The sequence below is a fragment of the Thermobia domestica genome, chromosome 5 (assembly GCF_964235325.1).
Source record: "Thermobia domestica chromosome 5, izTheDome1.hap1.1, whole genome shotgun sequence".
In the NCBI taxonomy this organism is placed as follows: domain Eukaryota; kingdom Metazoa; phylum Arthropoda; class Insecta; order Zygentoma; family Lepismatidae; genus Thermobia; species Thermobia domestica.
In genome coordinates this window covers 26,610,837-26,631,669 of record NC_137458.1, presented here as the reverse complement: position 1 = coordinate 26,631,669, position 20,833 = coordinate 26,610,837, and the positions used below count along the sequence as shown (strand labels likewise).

The 20,833-nt window shown below is 36.1% G+C and overlaps 1 long non-coding RNA gene across 1 annotated transcript; it reads right to left on the bottom strand.

Moving 5' to 3' along the window:
* Positions 1 to 1,796: 1,796 nt before the first annotated feature.
* Positions 1,797 to 12,148, bottom strand: LOC145685802 (uncharacterized). The gene is made up of 2 exons (XR_014131485.1): positions 11,950 to 12,148; positions 1,797 to 5,295 (listed from the first exon to the last, which is right to left on the bottom strand). It is a non-coding gene; the product is annotated as an uncharacterized LOC145685802 (long non-coding RNA).
* Between the last annotated feature and the right edge of the window lie 8,685 nt (positions 12,149 to 20,833).

Sequence of the window (20,833 nt, the reverse complement as noted above, 5' to 3'; positions counted from 1 at the left end):
GTACTGTTGACAAACGTTAGATAATTCTTGGTGCATTAAGACGTTCTTTAAGACATCTTCCCAGAACATCCTCAGAATCTTCACAGATATTTGGAGGAATTCAAGCCTAGAAAACATGTATGCCAGTCCATTCGCCGAATATCCTCTCGTTCCGAAAGCTTCGCCACCTACGCTGTTCGATGCAGTCGCGAATTATCATCCATAAAGATGAAGCTGCACCGACTACACCTGTTAAACGAGACACGTGGGGAAAGAGTACAGTGCCACAATAACGTTGACTGGTGAGTGTATCAAGTCAAAAATTGGAAGGTCGGTGTGTCGGTGTCCCTATGCAACATTATGGTTCCGCAATAAGAACACCGGACCCCGAAAACGATCATGTTCGACAATGTTGCTGGTTCATTACGTGTTCTCAACTCTCGCCTGTTGAATGTACATCCAGAATCATTGCTCAAATTGTTCTATCCCCTCGATCTAGTAATGATGTTCTTGGCACCAACAAACGAAGCTGCCTATGGACAGATGTCAACGGAACACAACATGATAGCCGTCGAACAAAGAGACCACCCCCTTGCACTCGACGTTCCATCGTGAAGCGTAAGATTGGACTTGCAGTCCTCTTAGGTGTGTTTGCAATTGCACCCGTTGTTTGACGTCGGTCTCTTCTTGCCTGTTTTACAATGTAGAGGTCACTCTCTGCTGTACTTGACCGTGGTCGACTAGAAATTCTTCACAGAGCACCTTTAACCTAAACAGCACCATAAACTTAACTTTTATAAGCTGGCGGGGCCCAACGGAAATTATGTATTAATTTGCTATCTTAATTTCATATTTTACATGAAGAAAACTTTTCAAGATGAAGCGACATGTTAGGGTGTTTACTTTTGTTCAAACTATGTTCCTTTTTATAATTAAAAAATATATGTTTTTGTAAGATAAATTCTTATTTATTGACATAAAGCTTACTCACTTACATAAACATTACTAGTTTTGAATACAACCATCTATTTAGCTTCAAAAGATAAAAATTCATAATATTGTACTGAATCATCACAGTTCACATGCTTAGTGTCACTATTTTAGTAAAGGAAGGGTAATTATAACATTACATTTTAAAGCAAGTCTCTATTATTGTCCATAGAGTCGCAGGAAACTATAAAATGTCAAAGACTTTTTTTAAAGTCTATAATATAAAGATTTATGAGGGAGATTGTAAACTTTGGTTTTACATAGAAGTGTAACTATCTTACAAAACGAGAACATACAATATCACAAACCACGTTATGTACAAGTTCCATACAGAAACGAGAGAAACATACTTTCCAATCTTACACTACTGATATTTGATCAAAAACAAAATAAAACTCCTACAGTACATAGAAAAAGAATAATTAATGGCAGTAGTTGTGTACTATCCAATTAACTCATGTTATTACTATTATTGATATCACTATAAAGTTGTCCTCTCAGAATTTTAGAAACATTAAAGTGTGATTGTTTGTACTTAGACAGGTAATGTTATGCAACATAATACAAAATAATGTTATGGCACTATTTTGTTTCTTAATTCTTTTGTCAATAATATAAAATAAAGCGATGAATTGGAGTGCTGTATTCCTTGTGCTAAATAAAATAATTTTCTAGTTAAGTTAAAAGAAAGAAACAGAAAAAGAAGAAAATAGGAAAAATGAAAAAGAGGAAAAAAATAAAGAAAAGAAATGAAAAGAAAAACAGAGAGAGAGATAAAGAAAGAGTCTCTTTCTCTCTCTCTCTCCCTCTCTCTTTCTCTCTATCTCCCTCTTTCTTTCTTTCTTTTCTTTTTCTTTCGTTTTCGTTTCTTTTATTTTTTGTTTCCTCTTTCTTTTCTTTTCTTTTTCCATTTGTCTCACATTTCTTTCCTCTCTCTCTCCCCCTCACAAAAAGAGAAAGAGAAGAAAGAAAAAGAAAGAAATGAAAAGAAAAAAATCGAGTAGTAAACCTAGTTTTGAAAACAAATATGCAGAAATATCTAAATGATGTAACTTCTACATATGACCAACATACTCAAGACTAATGACATGCGTTAGTCATCGTTGTTTCCTCCAAAATGCGGATAAATGTTACACATGGGAACGTGTATTGTCAGATTCCGGGGGAAAAATCGGATAAGAAAAAGTTCCTATATTAATTCTTCTTCCTCAAATTTCTTTCTTTAATTACTGTACAAGTATGCACTGAACCTCATATCTAAGCTTCGTATCACTGTCATTGTGATGATGACTCACCTTTGACTCCCGTATCATAAACACAAATTTATAGAAAATATGTTTACAAAATTTAATTTTAAATCAGAAGATCGTAAGTTGCTTCATTTTCCTAGAAGCTAGAATCTAAAGAAAGTACACTGAATATTTGTCTCAAAATGTGCATTGTGTTTGTAAACATGGAGGGATATATTTAGAGTCCAAACATAACCATATGAAGTCACCAGGTTCACTGTGAAACGTTTGTGAGCGAACTATCAAACCTTAGATTTAGTGAATATAGAAAGTGGCACATCAATTGGAAGTTTTATGAAATAATAATTACGACGACACTAATTAAAATACTGCAAATTTCTTTATATGTGAACATAGACCCGTGTAAAAAAATAAAATATCGTAAAACAAAAATAAATAAATAAATTTTAAATAAAACAAAATAACGAACTATACAGGTTTTAATATTAAAATCGAAACAAGTTATATGAAGAGTCAATTCGCAATTTCCATGGAAGCTAAAACAGAACCATTTGAAACAAGCAATAACAGGCTGTGAAACAGTGGAGACGAAAAAGTTCATAAACTAATGACATAATTTACAATTTTGATTACTGTGAAGTTGTGTGTAGCAGTCAGGATTCGAAAATTTAAAGAAACATAATAAAATACATAGTAATGTGTGGAGGAGTGGTAGTGTTCTTTGGAATATTCATTTATATGTACAACTTCGTTAACCAGTGCTGGATCAAGTTGACAAGTAGTGCTGCTGTTATATATGCTTAAAGAGTTTTGCTCTCATTATTTGAATATTCCGATTTCCAACAATAATAATAATATTTCCAATAATTATTTTTGATTATTCTAAAACTAACTAACTAACTCTATGGCCTATGGAACCCGAAGATTCAATGCCGCCTCCACAAAAGCTCTCCACTGACTTCTATCCTTGGCCAACTAGATCCAATTTCTGCTTTTTATTCCTATTTCTGTGAGATCTGTTTTAATATTGTCCTCCCATCTGCGCCTATATCTTCCTAATGGTCGTTTCCCGATTGGCCTTCCAGTTAAAACTTCATTTCTTATTGTTATCCATCACGTATATTTAGTTTCTTTTTACTTGTTCTAAATGTCCTTTTATTTACATATTAAGCTCGGAACAGTTGAAGCAAATAAACCCATAAACTAGAATGTTATAATAGATCAATGCAGGGGTGTATACCTACTTTTGGGCCATCCTGTAAATCCATCTCTAATTAGAATGATTATCTGAATATTCAAATAATAATTATTTTTCAAATATTCGTATTGTAAAAGGGCTATTATTATCTTCACCGTTTAACAAACATTGTTAGGGCCATTAAGTCTAGGTGGGCAGGTGGGAAGGTCACCTAACCAAAAAAAAAAAAAAAAGGAACAATATCAAAATATATATATATCGGAAAAAGGTCATTGGAAAGACCTAGGCGTAGATAAGAGGAAATATTAAGATGGATCTCGCAGAAATAGGATTGCAAAGTGCAAATTGGATCCAGTTGGTAAGGACAGAAGTCAATGCAGAGAATTTGTATCTGACGCCCCTCAGTTACTGCCTTTTCCTTTAATATGACGATCATTTCAAAAGACTTGCACACAGAGCATACGCAACCGTTTGATTGCTATGATCAAACTCAATTTTATCTCAGTTGTGAGTCAGACTTTGAGCTTGACGGTTGTATCTGTGTTTGCTGGTTTACGTGGCTGTGTTGTGAAAAATTCAGTGTTAAAATGGAAGGTGAACCCGACTCAGGTCGGATTACATATAGCAACCAGTGTTCCTATATCAAAATCGAAACTCTACTTGGAAAGAATCCAAATGATGTTTACAATGCCTTGCGAGAGGTTTGTGGAAATAATGTAGTGGATCGTAGCACTGTATCAGGACGGTCTTCTCGTTTCCATGAAGGTTGTGTAAGCAATGTGGCCAACCCAAGATCAGCAACTGCAACAGACTACACCTCTGAGATTATTGTAAATGACATTTTGAGAGAGGATCGACGAAGAACATGAGGAAATTGCATATAAGGGCAGAATGTCTGTCACTTTAGTTTACAGAATCATTACTAAAAAGATAAGGATGAGAAAAATCGCTGCCAGATGGGTTCCACGTGATCTGAGTGAAGAGCAGAATGCATGACGTAAAAGAATCGCAGAAGAATTGCTTCAACATTACAGAACAGGAGATCAGTTTCTGCGAAGAATTGTTGCAAATAATGAAACTTGGAAATTGAAGGAACCACTCCATGGAAAACGTGTCGATACAATTGACAAAGCTTCCACTAACGTGATCCAAGTGATCAGATACCTCAACAATGAAGGTGCCCCATCCGGAATACAGAATTTACCAAAATGTTGGGAAGCTGTCATAAGCAAGAATGGAGATTATATTAAAGAGCTGTAAAGGTATTTTGTGCAATAAATTATTTACTTCCAGTGTGCAGAACTTTTGAAATGACTCTCATATTTTTTCTTCCTACCCCTTTCCTCCTTTGCCTGATGAAGCATCAGCGAAAGAATTTATTCGTAGTTTGCTTTTTTGGGAAGCAGAGATCCTGTATATTCGATGTTTTACGCGCATGTTGACACGGTTATGCAATGAATATTATTATGTGAAAAGATATTTGTCCATTGTACATTTCTGATAAGTTTTTTTAATATTTTTTTAAACAATTAAATTCGTATCTAACTAATACCACTGTAATCAGTTTCATATCCATTTTCAAATGATGTCCCACTTGTCTATATCCTGCAACCAGAATACAAACAATTATCACAGACATACAGATGAAATTTACAATACACGCTAGTGTAACATGTCCGCACTGTTCGTAAGCCTCCAGTCCATGATTGTATCATTCATTTGGTAGCTGAAATAAGTAGCTATAAATGTGCAGAATATTTACTTGGGTTTATCCCATTTGTAATGTGCAATTTGTAAATTTGTAATTAGTTCCTCGGCTTCCATTTTGAGATCCACGTTTGAACCAGAAGATATGTTATGGAGAATGGTAATGGGAATCTGAAAGCAAGAATAAAGCTTATTTTACTTTTCATACATTCGAAAAATGTAAAGGCACTATTTTAAGCAATGGCGACTGATGTTAGTGTTGCTGGCGACTAATGTTAGTGTTGCAACGTTGCGCAACGACCGAAGGTTATTAAGTAAAATTATTATTAGCAATATTAGCAACGAAGTGAAGAACGTTGCTTTCTATGACTCTCATATATACCTTAAGTATTACACTTTTGCACTGTTAAAATTGCAAAGTGGATTAAACTGTTCGGAAACGAAGAAAGAAAGAATTACAGAGTCACTAATTTATATTGCACTGCAACGAGCTTACAATGATCAGAGTCTGCAGCGGACTATTGAAGCAAATGTTAAGTCTGCTTTCTCTCACTCCTGAAGTTAAAGGGTTTAGTCGTTGCAATGTTTGTGCAACGCGGCAGGATTTCCAATGAATGAAAAGGTTTTGCATCATATAAAATTTCTTAAATGTGTAATAGTAGAAATCAGCAATTGAAATTCATTTAAATGTTTACATATGTATTTTTAAAAGAGAAGAGTGGTAATCACGTGATTGTGCTGAAGGCTAACCAATATAATTACACTTTTTCTTTAAAGTGATTTCAGGATAACAAAAAAGAAGAAATATATGTAAGAGATTAGAAAACAAATAAAAGTAAACACGCACTTATGAATTAATTATTTGCTTAACCGTATTTCACCGTAAGCTTGCTTGAGCATTTCGTATGTTTCAGAAGCTGTATGGTTCAAGCGGAACCAAAACTTTATTGCTCCATACTGTTCTTCTCGTGTAACCTCCATTGTATGCATACACAGAGCACGTTGCGAGGCAAAATAGAAGCAGTGTCTAAAACACAGCGGATTTTTTCCAACCTACTGATACGCCACCTAGTGAGAGTATACATGAAACACAACTCTTTGAACTATCAAACGTGCCGGCACTAGGCAACAAAGGAAACTGCGGTAAATAATCAGTCTCAGTCTTTGTTGATCTGCCATATATAAACCTCATTAGTCCCAGGACCTGCCAAAAGGCGGAATACTTAATAATAATAATTTTTACCTTCTGTCCCCAGTTTTTCTTACTGCAACACCTGACATCACAATTCACCGTCCGCCCCTGATTTTAAGCCAACCAGTACTCTCTTATGGGAGTTGAAGGAACCGCTCTTTATCTTTTTACATCTTTCTTCATCGAGATACAACAATATGATATAAGAGCAAATATGCAATAACCATTCGCTTCATTAAATGAAACAATTCTATATACAGGAAGTTTTACAATATCATCTAAATAGGAACTTAGGAAAAATATCGTATTTACATTTCCATATACTATATTGATCACGATTACGAGTATTTTTTACTTACTCGTACATTGCTAAGTGTGTATTTCTGGTTATTATGAGTGATTCTTCGCTGCAAACGTCATAGATCAATATTTTATGGCAGTTCCTTCATAGAAGTAGGTTGGAATTTGTAGAATCATTTGGTCTGTCGCCCCTTAAATCTTACTACTCTGGAGGCCTCCTAGTTTACCAGCACTTGCTGAGACCAGCGCGCATCGGTAGTTTCTGTTTGGAAAGCAGTACGTTCTTCATACTTTAAAATGAAAATATTTAATTTTATGGCTTGTTTTTGTAACTATTTATTTATTCATTTTAATTTATACTTGTGGAACATGATACTAATGTCGGCAGGAATGTAAATTTTAAAAATAATACACCGTGTTTCAAAACGAATGATCTGATTTTGGACAATAATAATTGCGGAACATGGAACGTGCCGGCAAAGAAATGAGTGTTGTTTGAATGGGCGTGACCTAGAATTGAGAAAATGACCGTTACATGTCAGTCAATGCGTCTTCACAGTTTGCAGTCAGTCGGAAGTAAGATGGCCTCCGCTCAACAGAAGGCGTTTTGTATGCTGCAGTTTGCAAGGACTGAGTCAATGATTTCGGTCCAGCATGCTTTTCGTCGGCGTTTTGGCATTGATCCGCTTGCACCCAAAATCATTCGTCATAGCTATCGACAATTTGAAGAGACAGGATGCTTTTGCAAAGGTAAGAGTCAAGGTCGGCCTCGCTCTTCCGATGAAATGGTGGAATTTAGCTAACGTTTAAATGTGGTTCGTGCTGCTGTTGGTAAACACATACAGCATTTGTAATAGTAGCTAAAACTTGAAGATTTTGTGAGTATTTTGCAATTTATACCATTTTTAGTATGTTTTTATCAATACATATGGACTTTTAAAATCAGTTCATTCTTTTTGAATCACCCTGTATACATTTTGTTCTTGATTTTTTTACTTTATGTCAAATTGTGCAAAATTAATGAATAAAAATAAAAAATAGAACTCAATGAAGTATGAGATTAAATGTACATTTACTCATGGAGTAACTGCAAAAGGAATGAAACAAAATGTTAACATTGCTTTAGCAGAAAATAACGAAATAGTACATTTAATCACAATTTATAGTATGTTTCATCATAAAAGAAAAGAAAAAATGCATGAGATTGTTCATTTAAATTAAGTGAATTTCATGCGTATTAAATCAGTGTTTCAGGTTAACATATATCGTGTGTTCTAAAAATAGCGTCCATGGACCACAGAGCACTATTCTACAAGTCAAAATAAAGCAACATATATATGTACCTTTCGGGTCATCGTCTGGAGAGACACGAATTGCACTATGTGGCAACGTCGCAAATAAAGAAAAATAGAGTAGATCTACTAGACTATCAAATAGTTGCATCGATTCTTTCCAGATGGCAGCTAAAGTCGATAGACGCAAACACCAGCATCAGTTATTTGTGTAGCAATCGATGCAGCTGTTCGATGGATTTGAAGAGCAATGCTAATGGTTCCAATCCAAATTAATCTGCGACGTTGCCACATTATGAAATTTTGATTCCCAATAGCGGCTGAAGAAGGCCCCGGAGGGCATACCATCATTAACATTTTCACTTTATTTTCACCTGTAGAATAGTGCTCTATGACCCGTGGGTGCCATTTACAGAACACCCGATATATGTTTATCTCAGCTTCCAGCAAAAGAAAACGTATGTCAAATAAAAGAAAAAAAAAAGTGCCGTCGAAATGCTTAATTGAAAGTCCTATGGGCCAATCTGACCAATGCTATGTACTCTAAGGCTAATGAATGACAAGAATTACAATTTATTATGTTTAACCAATTAGTTTTGCTGACATATTGTCGTTAGCAGTATATCTTCAAATGAATTGTACGTACATTATAACGATACGCTCAGGAATACTAACAATTCTTCTACTTATAGGTTTATGCAACTTCTACTTCCGTGTTTTCAACTCTTCTCTAGAGTTTTGGTTACGGAGGATAAAAACAGGAGACAATAAATAAATAAATAAAAAAGTAAAATACAAAAACATTAGGGAAAATTTAAAGGGATGGAATTACCAGGGTAAAACAGTGCAGGAGACACTCTGTCAAAACCATACATTGCATGTCAAGTGATGGATATGCAAATTGTGTTATGGCGGGGTTAATTTTCGACTTGAAACTCATGTTGGCATTTTTTAAAATGATTATTAAGCCAATGGGTTCTAAATTTTGTAATTATTGTTTCTTATTTATTGCTTAATCAACCTCTGTCTAAATTTAATTTTGTTTTTTTCTAAATGAATAAACAAATTTTGAAACACGAGTGTTTCATACTTAATTTTTAACCTCAAATAAAGATTTTGGATTTTCTATCCTGTGTTGTTTCGACAGACCTGGCACCGCACTTTCCAATTTAGCATTCTTAATATGTTTTTTAACACGAGCCTCGTTCTGAACAAATGACTCTTAATAATCATATGCTATCATTCAGGGTTGGCTAGTTTAAACCACGGTGGTTTAAACCATGGTTTAAACCAAAAACCGAAAAATGTTCGTAAAAGTGTAACTATTCGTAAAATCTTGATGAAAACATATTTATTGGTTATCACGTTTCACTCCCATATATTATTCGTACTATATTCAGACTTAAATTTCCCATTCTTTACTCAAAGAGATTATATTACAAAAGCAACTTTTTTAATGTAACTTTATGGATGTTTCTTTTGTGATTTTTTAAAGTTTATTATTATTGTTATGCAACCAAAGGAAAATTCTAAACATTGTTTCGTTTTAATAATGTTTACTATTGATAAAATACATCGAAATGCCGTACTTTCTTGGGGAGAGGGGTCATACAAACCCCACTCGAGGCAATTATTGGAATAACAAGAATCTCAGTAACTATTTTTGTGTAAATGGGTCAGAGCCAAAGTGGACTCAAATAATTCTTATCTTTATTCATTTTTCTTACTGATATGCAAAGTAAGCCGTTATATTTCTTTAACTTGGACTAATAAAAGTCGTAGTAAACTGACTTGGACTAAATTAGTTCTTCTGTACTCTGTAGTACTTTGAAATTGTCCATATGTAATTCTTTATAATGGTTCCACTTTTGCAATTGTTTATCTTTTTGTCCTTCTGTCCTAATGTCTCTTGATGATTATATTAACAAATATGTAAAGATTAGTCAACGTATTTTATCAGGAGTCCTTCGTGAGTGAATCGGCAGAAGTATCGCATTTGTGGCCAGTTAGTCCCGGTTTCGAGTTCAAATGGAGGACAATTTCTCTTGGATGTAAGCCGAGAAGCGGCTTGGATTCCGCTTTAAGCTCCTTCCAGCATAACCCGGTTGTTGCATACTAACACCAAGGCGAAACAAGCTTATTTCTGTCCATATGTGATATAAATACATAGAGCAAATTATTTAAACCAAAAAGCCTGGTTTAAACCAAAAAAACCTGGTTTTTTGGTTTTTTAAATAAAAACCATGGTTTTTGCCAACCCTGCTATCATTATATATATATATATACTAGTTGATCCCGCCAAGCTTTCGGTTTGCTGTGTGCTATAGATTAAAATCGTTGTTAATTAAAAATTCTAATTGTATACATAAAACTTTTTTAGTTTGTCCAACTAACTTGCAGTTAGACAAATATTAATTCTCAAATCTAAAGATGGTTACAGCTTGTTAATGGCAGTATGCTTCATGTGGATTGGCGGTAAAGCTTGTTAAATATCGCACTGCTCTAAAGTAAGTGGTAATTCAGTCTGCACTTTATATATTGTGTTCGGCTTCATGGTATTTATTTAATAAATTATTTTGCGCTTGACATGGAATAAATACTTGTACTTGTAGATTTTATGTAAGTAATTACAATCTAATTTTTATTTAATACGGCCTTGTCTTAATAATAACCAGCAAAGCCCAATCATGTCCAGCATAATCACTACATACTTTCAAATAAAACCAGTCAGCGAACGTACCGAAGCGGCGATTGTAAACTATTGCAATTAGTGATATTTACAGCCTGAGATGTTTTTGTATAAATGAAAATGGAAATAGTTCAGTTTTATGCACCACAATTATACCGTGTAAGTTAAAGAAGACGGTACAATGAGAATGTAGGAAATAGAAGGAAACAGGTAAACACGTGCATGCGGTATTTGTTGACCACAAAGCTCCCTTGGCGTGACAAAGTGGAATCGAACCAGGGATCCCATACAAAAGAGCAAATACTTTTAATTCTGTGGTGCAAGGAAATGCTTTACCACTGAGCTACTGCGGTTCCTTACATGTTTTTGTATTTTGTCACATAGATATAGATAGATAAATAGATAGATATAATGTTGCAAATACATAATTTCCCTTTCTTTTCATTTTCTATTTCTATTTTCTTACAAAGTTTTCTTTCATAGTAGCCACTTTGAAAGTTAGTTTCTTTAGTCTCTTAAAATTACAGATGAAGTCAGCAGAGTTATAGTGTTTACAAAATATTAATGGTGATTATCACAAGAAATAAACGTAACTATCGTAATAGTATGAGATTTTGTATAAAGCACCATTTTTATTTTTACATACCATCTAAAGAGGCAAAATCTCAGAAATCCTAGATCTTTGATATTGTTTTCAATAGTTTATTCACTCGCTTAACTAACTAACTAACTCTATGGCCTATGGAAGCCGGAGGTTCAATGCCGCGTTCACAAAAGCTCTACACTGATTTCTATCCTTAGCTAACTGGGTCCAGTTTCTACTTTGTATTCCTATTTCTGCGAGATCCATCTTAATATTGTCCTCTTATCTGCGCCTAGGTCTTCCTAATAGTCGTTTTCCGATTGGTCTTTCAGTCAAGACTTTGAAAGCGTTTCTATAATACTTTCTTCCATCCTGGCTACATGGCCTGCTCACCTAAGCCTCCTAGACTTGGTGACCCTAACAATGTTGGTAAACCGTATAAAAAATGTAGTTCCTCATTATGAAGTTACCGCCATTCCCCATTCACGTTCCTTTTGGGTCCAAATATTTGTCTCAGGATCTTGTTCTCAAATACTTTCAGTCTATGTTCTTCCTTCCGAATAAGCGACTATGCTTTGCAACCATACAGAACAACAGGCAAGATTATCGTTTTTTATATTTTAAGCTTTTCGCTCGTTTAGGAATGAAAAAAAATAAATTTCGTTTTTATCGTACTTAAGGTTAACCTATTTAACGGGGAAATGCACGATATGAAGCTTTTTTTGTGTTTATCTGCTTCCAAACTAATGAATGCTATTGAATTACTTACAATGCTTGTTATCCTGTGCAAGGCAGCCTCATTTCGTATATCATAAGTTATTGATTGAAGAAGTTTCAGGCAGAGGAGCTTGCACTCTTGATTGTTACTGCCCTCGAGAGAAGTTCGTATTGCATGAAATAAACTGTCTTGGTTTTGAAGAAACAATAGACCATTTTCATTCAGACACACATTGTAGAGGGCCATCAGGATTAATCTGTCATATGAAAATAATAATAATAAAAAACATTATTTTTAAAATAATGGTAAAAGTATATATATATACAGGTATATATAAAATTTTATATATACAGGGTTATCATAAATGATTCATTCGTTTTGAAAAGGCTATATTTTTAAAAGTATTAAACGCGTACACATGAAAGATATATGAAAAAAAAACACGAACTCACCACGTTTATTCTGTAGCAGCACGAGTCCGCTATCTTTCCGATCGGGTGTGATAGTGTGGCAGTATGAGTTTAGTACCTATCGAAAATGGAGGGAAAGCAAGAAAAAAGACGTCGAGTATCGTCTGGAGTGTCATGTCACCAAAGGGGCACATATTGGTGAACAGTTGTAAAGGGTGTATAAAGTTAATGAGTTTCTGGGTTTTTTCATATATCTTCTATGTGTGTACGTGTGTTACTTCTGAAAATATACTTTTCAAAACGAATGAGTCATTTATGCTAACTTTGTATTCATGGAAAAATATGTTATTATTCTAATCAATTATAATATTGTTTTGTTACATAAGTAATATATTTAAAATGGGCTCTATGAATTATTGTTTATTTCTTTACTTGATAACATTATTTACACATTGCAAGAAACAGCAGAGAACTGCATTTTGCCATACAAGAGGGAAACAAATGATTGTTTAATTAGCAATACACTAATAACCGGAATCATAAAAACAGTGGCGCCGACTAGGTCTTCAGTGATAAGTTTAGTAATTTTATGGATTTTACCATCCAGCTGTGAGGTAACAGGGCCCCTGAGTAGGCATTATGTTTAGGCCCGCGACAAAGCCATGGAATGACAGGAACCAATGTCTTCTATCGGGTTGGTTGTTACAATTCTTCTCGGCGATAACATTTTCCATTGATTCACATGCCAATCCATTCGAAAAGAGCAAATGATACTACCTGCTATTCTTATTATTATTCTTTTAAAATATTGTTATGAGTTATTTTGGAGTTAAAATTAATATATTGAAGAATATTTCGAAAAGACAAGATAGGATGACTGGACATATTATGAGACACAAAGGAATCTCGTTAGTAACTATGAAGGGAATTGCAGAGGGAAAAATACTTAGGGAAATACCGCGATTGAGATATGCGAACCAAACAATGCAAAATATAGGGAAGAAAAACTACAAAGAAATAAAAAACCTGACCCAGCGTAGGGAAGGGTGAAAAGTTGCACCAAGCCAATCGAGCGATTGTTGAACTAAGATGATGATGAATTATTTAAGCTACTAGACTTCAGTAATTTAGTTTTGGAGTGCTACCGCCGGAGCACTGGTTACTTGAATGCACGTCCCTGGTATACTCGTATATACAAGGGTCGTTCAATAAATTTTGCACACACAAGTATAATATTTTTATTAGTTGTAATATGATGATGAAATTTTAGGTTAACATACTTTGATCTTTTGGCTTCAAATTGGTAACAATTGTTGTTTACTATTGTTCACAGGTAAACTACAATGGACACTGAAGTAAACATCAAGACCCGACAACGGTTGGTAATGGAATTCTTTTTCAAAACTGGTGATGAATCAGCCACATCAATTCATAGGAAGTTGCTTGCGGTTTATGAAGATCACACATTGGACCGCGCCAGTACTCAATGTTTTCTGCGACGTTTTAAAAATAATAATAATAATAATAATAATAATAATAATAATAATAATAATAATAATAATAATAATAATAACCTAGACTTTCCACATCAGGTCAGAAAATTACGGCTTCCTTTTTCTGGGATCATTGCGCTGTCATTTTCAAAGACTTCTTGGAATATGATTTCACAATTACCAAGGAGTGTTATTATTTTTCACTGAATAAGATACGACGTGCTCTCCAGACCAAGAGACCGGAGTTGCAAGATAAGGTCACCAAACTCGAACATGACAATGCCGAAGCTTACACAGCGATGATGACACAGCAGAAAATCATTGAAATGTGATGGGAACTCATCCTTTAGGGCCTCTTATAGTCTGGACTTCGCTCCTTCCGATTTCCTCGTGTTTCGTCGTCTGAAGGCTCACCTGCGAGGAAAAGCATTCAACAGTGACAAGGCCCTCATTTCCTGTGTGAAACAATGGTGTATAAGTAAGGTACCTAAATTTTACCAAAGTGCATCCAAGGCAAGGAAAGAATGTTAAACAAGATACGTCACAGCAGATGGAGGCTACATAGAGTAACATGGTCTCGTAGGACTAAAGTATGTTCCCCTAAAATTTCATCATCATATTGCAACTAATAACAATATTATAACCATTTCTGCAAACTTATCGAATACTCAGGGGTGCTGCCACGGGGGGCCCATTGGGGCCAGGCACCCCTAAATGCTTTCCTGCCCCTTTCCAAATGACCAGCTTTAAAACATCGTCGTGAGATAACCTCGCTTCAGTCATTTAAAAATAACGAAGTTTATATATAATTAATAATTTACTCCAAAATAGTATTTTACCATACCGATCGAAAAATAGTATGGTATCTCTTCCTTATAGCGATCGGAAAATAGTATGGTATACTTTTTGTAACAGCAGATTACACAATTTACGGCGTTTTGTATTTGACAATTTGAAGACAAAGGTTTTAACAAGGTATTATAAATACTATCATAAAACAATAGTACTGAAATAAATTGTAAGTATGTACATTATACTATTTATATGCTGTAATTAGTGTTTAAAAACATTTTATCAGATGGAAAATTTTGTGAAAAACAACGTTTTTATTCAGTTTTTCAGTTTGGATTTCATTCGCTTTTTTAAATGCTATTTCGTGTAAACCAGGAAGTGAGATATAGCTGTTAATAAAATAATTGTGTTTTCTTAGTCACGAATAATAAATAAATATTTTGTCAGAAAATCTTAAAGAAATTAAGTGTATTTTGAAAGAAATCAGTCTTATGTAACCAAAAGAGTTCTGTCGCTTTCTGAGGAGGTCTGTGTTCAATTGGCCCGCACACCGTGAGTTGAATGCGAATGGAGATAAGGTAAAGGCCAGTTGTTGATGTTGGTATATCCAACATATTACCTGGTTGTGAGAGTTCAGTTACACCGCGAACTTGCGTAAGAATAGAGTGAACACGGAACCACTGCAGAACGTCATAAGGGCGTGTACGCTGTACGACATCAAACTGGGGTCAAACGCCGCTACAGTGGCCTTTGGTGTGGGTTTCGTAACTACGCGGACAGTGCAGCGGTGGTTTAACAAATTTAAGGACGGTGACGAAACGCTCGAAGATGCACCACGTACCGGAAGACCAACACATGTACAAAATGAAGATCTTCAGGCAGCAATTGAGGTGAACAGTGGCCAAACATGTGAGGAACTGGGACTACAGTTCAGTGTGAGTGGAGAAACCATTCATTCGGCAGCACCTTCATCAACTGGGGAAACACTACTGCGTGGTCCGGAAGTGGGTGTACCCCTAATTGGTGTTTTCTTACGGTTTTAGGTTTTACCCTCATTTGTTTGGTAACATTGCTTGGCATTAGACAATGCTCTCTGGGGTTTCATAAAGCAATAAGTAAGAAACACTAGTTATCCCACAACGCAGGAATTACGAGTAGCTATGGAACACGCCCTCACCCTCGTGACTCCAAGTATCTTCGCAAAGCATCTGCGAGAACTTGGCGTAGAATTCAGCTGTTTACGACATAGATGGTGATCATACCGATGTTTATGACTCTTAAGACTTCAAGGTAATTAACCGCTTCTAAAGTAGCCGAAATCAACCCTGCACCAGAAGGTCCTCCTGTGTGTTTGATGAACTGCTCGCGGCATCGTGCATCGGGAACTGCTACCAGCTGGTCACAGCATCAATACAACTGTGTACTGTCAGCAGTTGAGCCGTGTTCAAGAAAAACTTAAAAATTTTGGAGCCAGACTTCGGAATCACAAAGGGGTTCTTCTGTTACAGGACAACGATAAGCCCCACGTGGCTAGGATGACCCGGGACACCATTCTACGCCTTCGACGGGAAACACTATTGCATCCACCATACTCCCCGAATATTGCACCGTTCGATTATTACCTGTTCCATTCCTTGGACAATCACCTTAGAGGACGCCAGTTTAAATCCCTAGTAGAGGTGCAAAATGCACCTGATATTTTCTTCGCTTCACGGCTCACCAAGTTCTACCGAGATGGAATCCTTGGCCTTCCAGAACGGTGGCAGAAGGTCGTTGATGCTTATGGGGACTAGTTTTGATCTTCTAGGTACGTCTTGGGTGACATATGAATGTTTGGAGGTGGTGGGTGAGAAAGCGATAGAACTTTTTAGTTATCTTTATAGATAGGTTCTGTGTATTGAAATAGTTATGCACAAAGGTATAATGTTTGTTCCGGGACAGTAGTTCTTGGTTGAACATAATAAAAATACCTGGAATATAATTTATGAAGAAAAACAATAAATTAATAAATAATAAAATAATAATAATAATAATAATAATAATAATAATAATAATAATAATAATAATAATAATAATAATAATAATAATCTAAAAAACTATATTTAATTTTCGGGAAGGAAACCAAATTTTTAGTTTTTTCTGGCTTCAAAAATACTAGCTGCAACACATTCTTTTTTTGGTTTTGCACATTGTAGCTGGCCCCCCTTCAAAAACGACGGGTCCCTCCTACAGAAACCTGCTGGCTACACCCCTGCGAATACTACTTGTATTTAGTGATTGTGGCATGTTTATTTTTATTCTAAACGATACATGTGAGGTAAAGATGTTATACTTTGGTATCATTCAAATAGTAAAGATAATAAATAAATAAATTAATTAATTAATTAAAAGAGCCTATCCAGTTTACCATAAGCACCAGACTGTCTCATGTGATCAGATCAAAAGTCACGTTGCGTGCTAAATCGAGTCTGGAGATTCCAAATCAAGATGTGAGACATTTCAAGCAAGTGACCTGCGCGTGGGGCGCCCTGGGAAATTCCAAGAAAATGTATATACCTTATCATTATTATTGATTGTACTCAAACAACTTGACTTTTGACAATGTTTTATCAGGCACATAGCCAGGATTTGGTAATAGGTGGGTCCGAGGCAAAATACTATGCTTGTCACACCAGGGGCTCGATCATTCAAAACTATTTTACTGGCTACATACCCATATTGGTTTGATCATCATCATCATAGGTATTCTGTCTTTATTGGCAGGTCACTTGCCGCAGCTGAGAAGCTTCCATGCTCCACAGTCCTCCGCTAACCTTTTCGTCTTCGCGTATGATCTTTCTGTTTTAATATCATCCATTAATTGTAGTCTCCTTCGCCCCCTCCCTCTCTTTCCCGCCACCATACCCTCTAGGACGTCCCTCATGATACAATTTCTTCTTAGGCAATGTCCCAACCAGTTTCTCTTCCTCTTCCTAATAATATCTAAAAGTGTTCTTTTCTCACCCACCATTTCTAACACTCTCTCATTCGTTTTCCGCTCGACCCAACTAACTCTTTCCATTCTTCTCCACACCCACATTTCGAAGGCTTCCAGTCGATTTTCGTCACCCTTACGCAATGTCCACGTTTCCGCCCCATACAGCACAACACTCCACACGAAGCATTTTATGAGTCTTTTTCTCAACTCTTTGTTCAAGGTCCCACAAAACAGACTTTTCTTTCTTTTAAAGGCTTCTTTCGCCATTCCTATCCTTGCTTTTATTTCACGTTCACATTTCATGTCATTACTAAGAACACTACCCAGGTATCGAAAACTATTCACTTGTTCTATTTTCACCCCTCCTACTTTTATATTTGACACAGACCCCTTTGTTCCAATCACCATGGCTTTTGTCTTTCTAACATTTATTTTCATCCCATATTCTTCAAAGCCCCTTCTCATTTTTTCTAACATTTTATTGATTTTCTTTTCAGATTCTGCAACAAGGGCCATATCGTCTGCAAATCTTATGCATCTAATCATTCTACCTCCTACCGAAATGCCATCATCATCATGTAGGCTCTTTTTCACTATCTCTTCTAGATAGACATTAAATAGTGTTGGCGAGAGGCAGCATCCTTGTCGAACTCCCCTTCCAATTGCACTCTCTTCCGTCAGTTCTTCCCCTATCCTAACACTTACTTGTTGGTTCATGTATAAGTTTCTTATGAGTCTTCTATCTTTCCATTCCAACCCTATCTTTGTTAGAACTCCCAACAACAATTCCCAATTCACGCGGTCAAAAGCCTTTTCTAGATCAATAAATACAACATACACCTCTTTCCCTTTTTCTATAAATCTTTCACCGATCACCCTTAATAATCCAATAGCATCTCTTGTGCCCTTGCCTCTTCTGAACCCGAACTGCTCTTCCTCAACATCTTTATTTGTTCTTCCATATAACCTTCTGTTCAGTATTCGGAGCAGAATTTTAGCTGCATGAGATATGAGACTAATAGTTCTATAATCCTCACATCTCTTTGGGTTCGATTTCTTAGCCATCGGTATCATGATCGTTTTCAGAAAGTCTCTTGGCCATTCTCCTGTTTCATATATTTCATTGCATAGTCGCCACAATTCTTTCTTTCCCTTGTCTCCTATATTTTTAATGAATTCAATTGGTATGTTATCTATTCCCGTTGCCTTTCCATTCCTAATCTCGGATATAGCCTTTTCAAACTCATCCCGAAGAATACTAAATCCTTTATCATCCTCGCCTACTTCATTTTCCACTTCAATATTTAGGCTACACGGTCTATCCCTACTCTCATATAAGTCTTCAACGTATTCTTTCCACCTTCCTATGACCTCATTTCTCTCGCTGACTACCTTCCCATTCTTATTTTCTACTGCCATCATGATACTCCCTTGTTTCCTCCGAAATTCCATAGACTTCACCTCCTTGTACATTTCCTCATATTTCCCAACTCTTTCTAGTTCTTCTATGTCCTCGCATTTTCTTTTGTAAAACTCTTCCCTCGCTTTGTCTGTTTCTCTTCGTAATTCATTATTTAACTTTCTGTACATCTTTCTGCCCTCTTCTGTATCAACCTGTTTCCACATCTCCCTCTCCCTCATTTTCTGCAACATCTGCTCTGTAACCCATGGTTTCTTAGCAGTTTTGTGTTCGCGGTAACCTACTGCTTCTTCTGCAGCCTGCTGTAAGCAACGTTTAATATGTTCCCACCGTGCGTTACTACCTGCGCCTATCCTTTCCTCGTTTGAACATTTTTCTTCGAATTTTTCAGCGAAAAGATTTCTTATTTCCTCGTTTTTCAACTTTTCAGTATTCAACACTTTGTTACCTACTTTTCTTCTGCCTACATTTTTCAGTTGAATATCTACTTCGGCCAGCACAAGATTATGATCAGAGAAAATATCAGCCCCGGGAAGGGTCTTCGCGTTCTTTAAGCTATTCCGATACCTGTCCTGAATCATAACATAGTCTATCTGATATCTTCCGCCGTCTATTGGTGATTTCCATGTATATCTTCTTCTCTTGTGCTGATTGAACCAAGTGTTCCCAATTACTAGTGAATTCTGTCTACAGAAATTCACCAGTCCCTCTCCCCTTTCATTTCTTTCGCCTAAACCATATTTGCCTACGATACTACCTTCCTGTTTTTCTCCCACAACTGCATTGAAATCTCCCATTAGAATTAAGCATGCACCCTTCTTCTCCCTATCTATAATTTCTTCTATTTTCTCATAATTTTCCTCTACTTCTTCATTTGCATGCGAAGTCGTCGGTGCATATGTCTGTATCACCACTAGATCCTTTGTTTTCCCTTTAAGTCTTAACATGATAACTCTATCATCAATAAATTCTACTTTCACTACCTTCTCCTTTAAGCGCTTTCCAAGAATTATTCCTACGCCATTATGACCGCCCTTTTCATTACCTGAGTAAAACATTCTATATCTTTCGCTGTTCAATACCCCATTACCTTCCCATCTAACTTCACAAACTCCTACCAAATCTAAATTATTTTGTTTCATTTCTTCTTTAAGATTTTCTAATTTTCCTCCCTGTAACATAGTACGTACGTTCCATGTCCCTATCCTAAATCTTTTGCTCTTCCTTGTCTCTCTTTCTCTGTTTGTCTTCCCCCATTATTACTTTCTCGTCCAATAGTCCTTCCCAAGCCATCCCCCTCCCGGAGATCCGAACGGGGGGATATTTTACCTCCGGAACTACATTTTGACCTGCGAAAGACCATTGTTCATATGTTCTCTTTTCGCTGCTAGCAAACTAGGGAAAATAGAGTGGTGGTTTCCCGTTGCCTTCCACCCCGCAGTATCCCAGCCGTTAATTTCACTCTGACCACGCCTGGGACTAATGTCCAAGTTGCCGTACCAATCACTATGATTTCCGCCAACTTGTCTACTGGAGAACTACTGCCTTCTCCCAGAACACTCTTCGTCTGGCTACTCCATTTAGACCAATTCGGTAGGGGTGGCCCTTCTGGTAGTGAACTACCACCGACACAGCTCTAAATTTCACTGTAGCACGCAATCCTCCCCACCCGACACATAAGTGTCTTCGTAAAGGTGGTGTTTATCGGGGAGGATATTGGTTTGATAGGATAATAAAATTAGGATATGTTAGTAAGTATTTTAGTAACAACTATGAAGAAATCACCAGTAAAAGAATATTAAAAGGTATTGGAAAAGATATAGTCTTCCGAGGTCATTCGAAC